We start from the raw sequence: 10,135 nt of genomic DNA, 5'->3' as shown, positions 1-10,135 counted from the left end.
CACCAGAAGGAAGAAACCACTGTAAGCCATTGTACATTCAGATTGCCATCAATGGACGTGATACCCGGAACGTGATGGTGGATAACGGATCAGCACTGTGCGTATGCCCGTTGAAGATGCTGTCTAAGTTTAAAATTGAAGAGTCTGAACTTGAGCCATCAAATATGGTGGTCAAAGCTTATGACAACACCATGAGGAATGCAAAAGGGACTTTAAAGCAAAGATATCCACAGGGGCAGTGGAAAGCTGGGTAGATGTGGTTGTGCTTGACATCTTAGCCAACTATGCTCTTTTGTTGGGAAGACCTTGGCTCCATCCTTTGGGTGCAGTTCCGTCCACCTTGCACAGAAAAGTAAAAATTCCATGGGGTACAGACGTGGCTACAGTCAATGCGCAAGAGGATCTGAATGTGGCAACAGTAAAAGGCTTAGAGCTGGCGGTACCGTTATTGGGTTTTCAGGTGGCAGTAATTGATGCGCCCACCACCAAGAGCAAGAATGCAGTGAATAAAATGAGTCCTTTCTCGAGAAAGATGATGAAGAAGATGAATTGGCAGTACAGCAAAGGTTTGGGTCGGGAGCTGCAAGGAAGGTTTGAACCACTCTCATCGGCATTGGGACAGCAAGACAAGCGCGGATTGGGGTATTCTGAAAATAGAAAGAAGGAAAGGTATGAGATTCGGTCTCCAATCAGAGGGTCAAACTTAAATCATATCTTTTTTGTTCCACAAGCCGAAGGTGAATTTCAGAGTAGGGGGAAGACCTACCCCGGCTTGGAGATATTCATGACCGACTATGAGGAGAAGCTGATCAGGTCGCCCGAACCTTCCTTGGAACAGCTGGTGGATGGAACTGAATTTATGATGTGTATGACGGAAGCAAGCACTGAATTTGAGTGGTCAAAGAGGATATCAGAGTTTGAAGACTTTTTGGGGATTGGGGACGAAGCTTCCAAGCTGGTGCAAGAGCAGAAGGCCAAGGCACGGATCCTCCAGTCGGTTCTAGCTGCTGAAGATGCCGAAGAGGCAGAGAGGAAGGTATTGAAGATGAAGCTAGCCGAAGAGAAGGTAGGGGCTACCCCAGAAGAAGAAGGTGCAGATGCTGATGAAGTAATCTAGGCAATTAAAGACACTTATAATGAATGTATTGAGCAGGCAATTAATCCTGTATTTTGCTTTTCTGATGCTTGTTTTGAGAACAATATGGATGGTTTTCCTCTTTTATTTCAATCAATGGAAGTGAACTTTGACTACTTGTTTTCTTGTTTTCCTGATTGTCATGTTCATGGCATTGATTATACCACGCGCATATTTGACATAAATGCATTGCATAATTTTGCATTTAACTTAAGCACCACTGAAGATCCTAAAATAATCAAAATCGGATCAGACTTTAAACCTGAGCTCAGACAGGATCTTCAGGAATGCATTCGAAGAAATTCAGAGGTATTTGCATGGAGCTATGCGGACATGCCAGGGATCGACAGGTCAATACCAGAGCACTTCATTCCTATTGATCCGAGTGTTAAGCCAGTAAAGCAGAAAAGGAGAAGGGTCAGACCAGAGTGGCAGGATAAGATCAAAGCTGAAGTCCAGAAGTAGTTGGATGCAGGATTCTTAGAAGTAGTTCACTATCTGGAATGGTTGGCAAATATAGTCCCGGTGCTGAAAAAAGACTGGAGGATAAGCGTCTGTGTTGATTACAGGGACCTGAATAAAGCCTCGCCTAAAGATGACTTTCCATTTCCGCACATAGATGTTTTGATCGACAGTGCTGCCGGAATGGGATGTTATTCTATCATGGACGGATTCTCCGGATACAACCAGATACTGTTTTCGCCGAAATCCCGAAAAACCCCGGAAGGATCTCGAAAAACATTTCTCTCGATTGGTTTGTGTTTTTGGAAAAAGGTGATAAAAATCTTTTTGGATACGCAATGCCGATAAATCGGTCTTATAAATTATTTTTGAGTCGCCACCCATTTTTTCGGCAATGGGACCGTTTCCAATTTTAATTTTATTAAATGACTCCATTTTAAACCCACTTTTATTTAAGGCCAAATTATTTAGAAAAACTGGTCAGGCGTACCAAGTACGATTCTAGGTAAGGGAATTAGGTACGTCGGCCCGTTGGAAGCCGACGCCCGGAAAATCGTCCTCTTTTAACCTACGATTTCTAATTGATTTTATTTTAGAAAAGCCAAATTATTTAAACCCATCCCGAATAAATCGAACCGAGTTCCTATGTGGAAAATTAATTAATCGTCCCAAGTAAATACATTCATTGCATTCATTCATAAATTAATCATCACATCCATCATTCATCCACCATACATATCAAATAAAATTAAAAGACCCGCTCTTGCCTTATGGTTAAAGGCGGGCCACAAACCGAGTTTAATAATATAGTTAAAAGGAAATAACAAATATTAAATCTCAAAATACCATAATCACAACAGATTAATTGACTTGGTTTGATTAAAACTCAATTTGCCCATTATTGATTATTTCCCGGATTAAGCTTAGAAATCTATTTAATGAAATGAAATTAAGACAAAATAATAAAAGTAATCTAGAACTGGAAGACAGTCACGTCACGCGGCTGTTCTATGGAAGAACAGTCGCGTGGCGCAGCTCTTATCTTTTATTCTGGGGTTCGTAATAGTTGCGTCACGCAGCTGTTCTACGAAGAACAGTCGCGTGACGGAAACTCTGGTTATGGTCCTGTAGACTAGAACAGTTGCGTCACGCAGCTGTTCTATGAAGAACAGTCGCGTGACGGAACTCCTAGCTACGTGACGGAACTGTTCGTGGCTTATTTAAAATACTCAGACATATTGATTATTTATTCACGGCGGAACATTAAATACAAGTATAAAACAAAATAGGAGCTGAGCACGCGAACAGCTGCGTCACGCAGGTGGTCCAATCCAGGCTAAGGGCTTTTGGACATGAATAGTCGCGTCACGCAGGTAGTAGCTGCGTGACGCAGCTGCTCTAGTCCGCAACTACCTTTCAAACTACTCTTTTTTACGTGTTCTTTTTGTCAAAAGTGATTACAATCGATCCAGGAGAGTTCAACAGTGGGCAAACTTACGTTTTATCAATAACAGATCAACTAGACACTATGAAAATGAGATTTTAAGAGATAAAATACTAGAAATGAAAGATAAAGCTTAGATTAGTTACCTTGCCCTCAGATTTGAGGATTGCATACGCTGAGATTAACTTAGAGACGTTTCATGATTCCAGAAGTGCAGTTACTAAGTCTTTTCACAAAATAAATAATTTTCTTTTTTCTTTCTTTCCTCTCTTTTCCTCTTCTTATCTTTTTTTGTGTTTTTTGATTTTGAATCTAAAATATCTATGACTCGATCTTCCCCAAGTTTACTCAGTTGAATTCTTAAGGAAGAACTCTAGTCGTTAACCTAAAAACTTAAACTCAGAATGCGATATTTTTTAGAGGAAATGAAAGCAAAGTGTCAAAAGTCCCGTTTTTGCTGCAAAGTGTTGTATTTATATGGCTAGGGCAACAGAGGATAGTCGCGTCACGCAGGTAGTAGCTGCGTGACACACCCGTAAGCTGCGTGACGCGACTTACTTTTTGTACAGTTGCCGCGTATCCATACAAACAGTACAGGCCGCTACACGGGCGCGCGCCAGAGGTGTCAGCCCTGTTAGAGCTGCGTGACGCAGCTAAGAGTGCCGTCACGCAGGTAGTAGCTGCGTGACGCAACCCTAATGCGGGTCAAGCTCCTTTGGGCGGTTTGGTTCAAATTTTGGTTCAAACACTTCTGGTTGATTGTGATACCTTGTTCCTTATCCTCATATCATCATTGGGTCAGGTGGGGCATAAAATTACGCGTCAACAGTTTGGCCCCCCACTTTATCATTAATTGTATAAATGATTAATGTTAAAGTGGTCCATTGACGCGCCTTCTATCTGGCAATCATTCCCGAAGCTCGGTTTGGTCGATTCGAAAGATGTTGGATTGATTTGATCATCTGGCCACCTATTCAGCTCGGTTTGATCGGCTTTCATCGGCTCCAGTCGAATCTGTGAATAACTCCAAAGCTCGGTTTGATTGGCTTTGAAAACACCTCCGAGGCTCAGTTTCATCGGCCTGAAGGATTTGAATGCCCTGGCCAACTTCGCAATACACCATCATTGACCGGGAAGAGAACCCAAACAGCTTTGTAATACACCATCACTGTTCGGTCACTGAAATTGTCCTGATCAGCTTCGCAATACACCATCACTAATCAGGATTTGAGTCAACTTCGAAATACACCATCATTGACTCGATTAAGGATTCCAAAGCTCAGTTTGATCGGCTTTGTCGTCCACCTCCTCAGCTCAGTTTGATCGGCTTTAGAGGGTTTGATATAGGAATTGTCTTGATCAGCTTCGCAATACACCATCACTAATCAAGAAAATTATCCAAGCAGCTTCGTAATACACCATCACTGCTTGGTGGGAAAGGATTGACTCGATCCGCTTCGCAATACATCATCACGAATTGAGAAAAGGATCCAAACAGCTTCGTAATACACCATCACTGCTTGGGGATTGTCCTGATCAACTTCGCAATACATCATCATTAACCAGGAAGAGGATTGACTCGATCAGCTTCGCAATACATCATCACTAATCGAGAGAAATGATCCAAACAACTTCGTAATACACCATCACTGCTTGGGGATTGTCCTGATCAACTTCGCAATACATCATCATTAACCAAGAAGAGGATTGACTCGATTAGCTTCGCAATACATCATCACTAATCGAGAGAAATGATCCAAACAGCTTCGTAATACACCATCACTGCTTGGGGATTGTCCTGATCAACTTCGCAATACATCATCATTAACCAAGAAGAGGATTGACTCGATTAGCTTTGCAATACATCATCACTAATCGAGAAAAGTGATGCAAATAGCTTCATAATACACCATCACTGCTTGGTGGGACCTATCGGCTTCAAAAAACTGTCACCGGTTGACCTGAAAAATTGTTCAACAGAAAAAGAGCAATATCTATGTACAAACAGACCTTGCCTTTTTGTTAGAAGAATGTTGGGACATCTTATGCCCCTATGCATTAATTATAAATTTCAAAAGTTTGCATCAGGGCAAAAGATTATACTTTTGCCCCCAGTCCGGAATTTCGACTTAGGACCAAAAGTATCAACTTCTTAGGCAGACCTTCAATGTTTATTGTCAAAATTTGGTTTGAAAGGTTTGCAAAAATTTAGTAAAAATTTTAGGCCAGAAGAATTTTAAATCTGAATTTTCAGGTATACCCTTCCTGATGCGGTGTTTGAGAGAAAACTTACCTGAGGGTAATTTGGGCAATTTGATGCTCCTCCCCCCTGTGCGTGAGTAGACAAAATCGCTGAAGTGTACAAACTGCATATCGACGTCAAATTGCTTGAATGGGTCACTATGGGCTTTAAACGGACCATTTGGGCCTTGTGGGCTTAACGAGTGTGATGGGACCTTCCTTTGGGCTTGAGGGTTGTTGATGGGCCCCTCCTTCTTTTGGACTTAGAGAGGTGGGCTTGGGCCCAGCGCTTACTTATAAGTAAGTTTCTTCTAACCATTTCATTTAGCAATTGCACCATGATAAGTGTAAATTTTATAGTGTTTTTAATATAGTTTTTATTAGAATTTTAGTAAGTTTTTACTTCTTTAATTTAATTTTAAATCACTTTTAGTATAATTGTGTTTAAAAGCTTCCTTGGTCTTTAATCCGCTTGATCTAAGAAGAAAATTGCAGAAATTTGGCGCAGAAAAGAACTTTAGAATGCAAGGCACTCAGCTTCTAGCACGCCCAGCCCGTGCTGGAAGGCACACCCGTGCTAGAAGCCAAGTAAACCAAAGGAGAGACAGAAGAGAGCACGGCCAGGGTGTGTCAAAAGGCACGGCCATGCTACAATGGGACCAGGGCGTGTCAAGCATAGCACGCCCATGGAAACTCTAGACAGACTTCCAGAGAAGAGCACGCCCTGCCTGTGCTCTGTAGCACGCCCGTGCCTCAGTACTTCACTAGCCCGTGCTACCTAGCACGCCCCGTGCTTCACTAGCCAGACCTCCAGACTACAGCACGCCCAGCCCGTGCCATGAAGCACGCCCGTGCTGCCCAGGCGGAACCAGCGTGAATTTAACACTCAAATCAAGCCTTTCTCACATGGGCCGACTTCAGGGAGTTTCCTAAACACACTAAACAAGACCTGGACCTATTCTTGAAGAAAAAGGAGTCCTAATCAAGAAGAAATCAAGAGCCTAAACAGTTATGATCTCCTATAAAGGATTTTGTGCTAAATAAGGATTCTACTTTCCTAAAAGGAGTCAAACTTGCCTTCAGGATCTCTATATAAAGGGAGGAACTTCTCATAGTAGGGGATCTCGTTTTTTTTTGTGCAACACTTTACATAATTCTCTTCTTCTCAAAGATTTCAAGCTTCAAATAATTGTGCTAAGATTCAAGGAAGCCATCAACATAGTTGTGATACAGTTTTTATTCTAAACTCTTCATCTTGTTTCTTTCTTTATTATTGTCTTTAAATATAATGAATGATTCAAGTATGATTGAGCTTAATTTAATTACTATGTCTAGCTAAACTTTTATACTAGGGATTTGATGTAATTTAATTCGATTCCAACTTATAATATTAGATTTATTTTTCTTTGTTCTTGTTATAACTTATTATTGTGCTTAAGGCTTCCAGGCAGAAAAATTCCCCTGGATTGAATTATTTCAATAATCACATTCGGGAGAAGGGTTATTGATATGAACAAGGTAATAATTTACTTGAGAATAATAACTTGATGTGGAAACTATATGGTTTGACTCAAGGGGGGCTTTCATAAGTTAATAAAGTATTAAGTTGTGAATTCATAAAACAACCATAAAACCTAATGATCTGATTCATGTTTAATTTCACTATTAAGATAGGTGATTAAATTGGATTAGAATAGCTAACAATAAATCGGGAGAGCTTGTTAGTAACCTTAGGGTTGTTTTCTCCTACTTGAACAATTAAACTTGATTAATGAACTAATAGAATAAGCTGGATAGAATTAAATGAAATCAAATTCCCTAGTAGCTTAATCCCCTGATTTCTTTTCACCTAAATTTTGTGTTTGATCTCTTTTACTTTGAATTTTATTTACTTTACAGCGAATTCCTTTTATCATCGTCTAAATAATAATAGGTTAACATAATTTTGGTAATTGATAAACAATCTCTGTGGATACGATACTTTCTTACTCTATATTACTTGTTGCAATTTCGTACACTTGCGAAAACCACTGTCAAGTTTTTGGCACCGTTGCCGGGGATTGGCGTATCAATATCAATACAAATTACCCTATTATTAATTTAGACACTCTTTCGTTTTTATTTAATTTTCTTTTAAGTGTTGTTCCAGGTGTTTTATGCAAAGAAGATCAAGGACGACTGAACCTCTAGTCTTTGACCCAGAAATTGAAAGAACCTTTCGTAGGCACAACGCTGCAAGAAAAGCAAGAGAAATAAAACTCGAACAACAAGCAGACATGGCCAACGAAAACGAAAATAGAAACGAAAACGTAGTTGGACCACCACTTCAACATCCGATCCGTACCTTAAGGGATTGTACAACACCTAATCTGAATGGGACAACCTCAAGTATTACAAGACCTAGGGTAGAAGCTAATAACTTTGAGATTAAACCTGCAATTATCCAAATGCTCTCTACCTCGATCCAATATGGAGGTTTGCCTAGTGAAGATCCTAATGCTCACATCACCAATTTTTTGGAAATTTGTGACACATTCAAACAAAATGGTGTTTCTGAAGATGCAATCAAGTTGAGGCTTTTTCCTTTTACTCTTAGGGATAAAGCTAGATCATGGTTACAATTGTGTCCCGCTGGAAGTTTTACCACATGGGATGAATTAGCTCAAAAATTCCTAGCTAAATTCTTCCCATCCTCAAAAACCACCAAGCTGCGTAATGAGATAATGACATTTGCTCATCATGATCAAGAGAGCTTGTACGAAGCTTGGGAAAGATTCAAGGACTTGCTAAGGAAGTGCCTGCATCACAGTTTGCCCAAGTGGCTACAGGTACAAACTTTTTATAATGCATTATCTCCTAATATTAAAATTACTCTAGATGCAGCTGCAGGTGGATCCTTTGAAAAGAAAGGTATTGATGAAGCATATGAGTTGATAGAGGAGATGGCAAGCAACAGCCACTACCAAAACAATACCGAAAGGAGAAGAACCGCAGGAGTCTATGAAATAGACGCCATTACAGCACTCAAAGCCAAGGTAGATAACATGGTAAGGAAATTGGACATGTTAACCACTAATCCTGTGAATTCGATTATGCAAGTGTGTGATAGGTTCAATGGACAACATGGAATTGGGGAATGCATCATGGACTCCTTAAATCCGCAGACTTTGGAGCAAGTGAACTATGTGATGAATCAAGGAAGAAAGAATTACCCTTATTCAAATTCATATGATAACAGGTTAAGGAATCATCCTAACCTATCTTATGGTAATCCTAACAATGCCTTGAACACACCCCCAGGGTTCCACCCTCCAGAAAAGAAATCTCATGATGACCTCCTCACTGCCCTCTCCAAATCACATATGGAATTCATGAATGAAACCAGGGAGAACCATAAAATCTAGCAAGCTGCAATCAGGAATTTGGAGATTCAGTTAGGGCAGTTCGCAAACATGATGGCATCTCGGCCTCAAGGTACGTTACCTAGCAATACTGAAAAGAATCCAAAAGAACAAGTGCAGGCTATCACCTTGAGGAGTGGCAAACAATTAGATGAACCACTGAGGAAAGAAAAGGAGGAAAAAGAACAATCAAAAGTGCCTATCATTGATTTAGAGGAAAAAGAAAAGGTAAAACCCTATGTTCCCCCTGTTCCCTTTCCACAAAGATTAAAGAAAGCACAAGATGACAAGAGCTTCCTCAAGTTTCTGGATGTGTTTAAGAAGCTTCAAATCAATATTCCTTTTGCTGAAGCTCTTGCTCAAATGCCTAGCTATGCTAAATTCCTAAAAGATATCTTGAGCAAGAAACGAAAAATTGATGATCAAGAAACAGTGATGTTAACTGAGGAGTGCAGTGCAATTATCCAAAACAAACTGCCTCCAAAGTTAAAAGATCCAGGAAGTTTTTTCTATCCCTTGTAACATTGGTAATCTTGACTTTGAAAAGGCTTTGGCAGATTTAGGTGCTAGCATTAATCTTATGTCCTATGAAGTTTTTAAGATGCTAAGTATGGGAGAGCTCAAACCAACAAGGATGTCTTTGCAATTAGCAGATCGTTCAATTAAATATCCTAGAGGGATTGTAGAAGACGTGCTTGTAAAGGTAGGTACATTCATCTTTCCTGTTGATTTTGTTATTCTTGATATTGACGAAGACAGGGAAGGATCTCTAATCCTTGGAAGACCTTTTCTTGCAACTGCAAGAGCATTGATAGATGTCTATGAGGGTAAGTTGACTCTTAGAGTTGGACAGGAAGAGATTGTATTTGATGTACTTAAATCTTGTAAACTCCCTATGGATCATGGAGACTGTTTTAGAATTGACGTAGTCGATGAATGTGTGGAGACCACTTTGCATGTTGAAAATAATGCTAATGAGTCAAGCATCTTGAATGAAAAAGAAAAGGAACTTCCTAAGCATGAACTGAAACAACTTCCACCTCATTTAAAACATGCATTTCTAGGTGAGAACCATTCTTTTCCTGTTATTATTTCTTCTCACTTAACGCTTGATCAAGAGGAAAGGTTGTTGCAGGTTTTACAAAGGCACAAGAAAGCATTAGGATGATCTATCTCAGATCTACAAGGAATAAGCCCAAGTGTGTGCATGCATGAAATCTTGATGGAAGAAAACTACAAACCTTCAATCGAGCACCAAAGGCGACTGAATCCTAACATGAAGGAGGTAGTTAAGGCTGAAATTATTAAACTCTTAGATGCCGGCATCATTTATCCAATTTCAGACAGTAATTGGGTAAGTCCTGTCCAAGTTGTTCCAAAGAAGGGAGGTATGACTGTTATTTCTAATGAAAACAATGAATTAATCCCCACAAGAACAGTCACAGGTTGGCG

General features: G+C 40.1%; 1 non-coding gene across 1 annotated transcript; it reads right to left on the bottom strand.

Moving 5' to 3' along the window:
• Positions 1–7,987: 7,987 nt before the first annotated feature.
• Positions 7,988–8,094, bottom strand: LOC149495566 (small nucleolar RNA R71). The gene has a single exon (XR_016321515.1). It is a non-coding gene; the product is annotated as a small nucleolar RNA R71 (small nucleolar RNA).
• Between the last annotated feature and the right edge of the window lie 2,041 nt (positions 8,095–10,135).

The sequence above is a fragment of the Jatropha curcas genome, chromosome 6 (genome assembly GCF_041381405.1).
Source record: "Jatropha curcas cultivar XTBG-Jc1 chromosome 6, XTBG_Jcur_1.0, whole genome shotgun sequence".
Lineage (NCBI taxonomy): Eukaryota > Viridiplantae > Streptophyta > Magnoliopsida > Malpighiales > Euphorbiaceae > Jatropha > Jatropha curcas.
The sequence above is the reverse complement of the archived record's forward strand: the minus strand, read 5'-3'. Positions and strand labels throughout refer to the sequence as shown.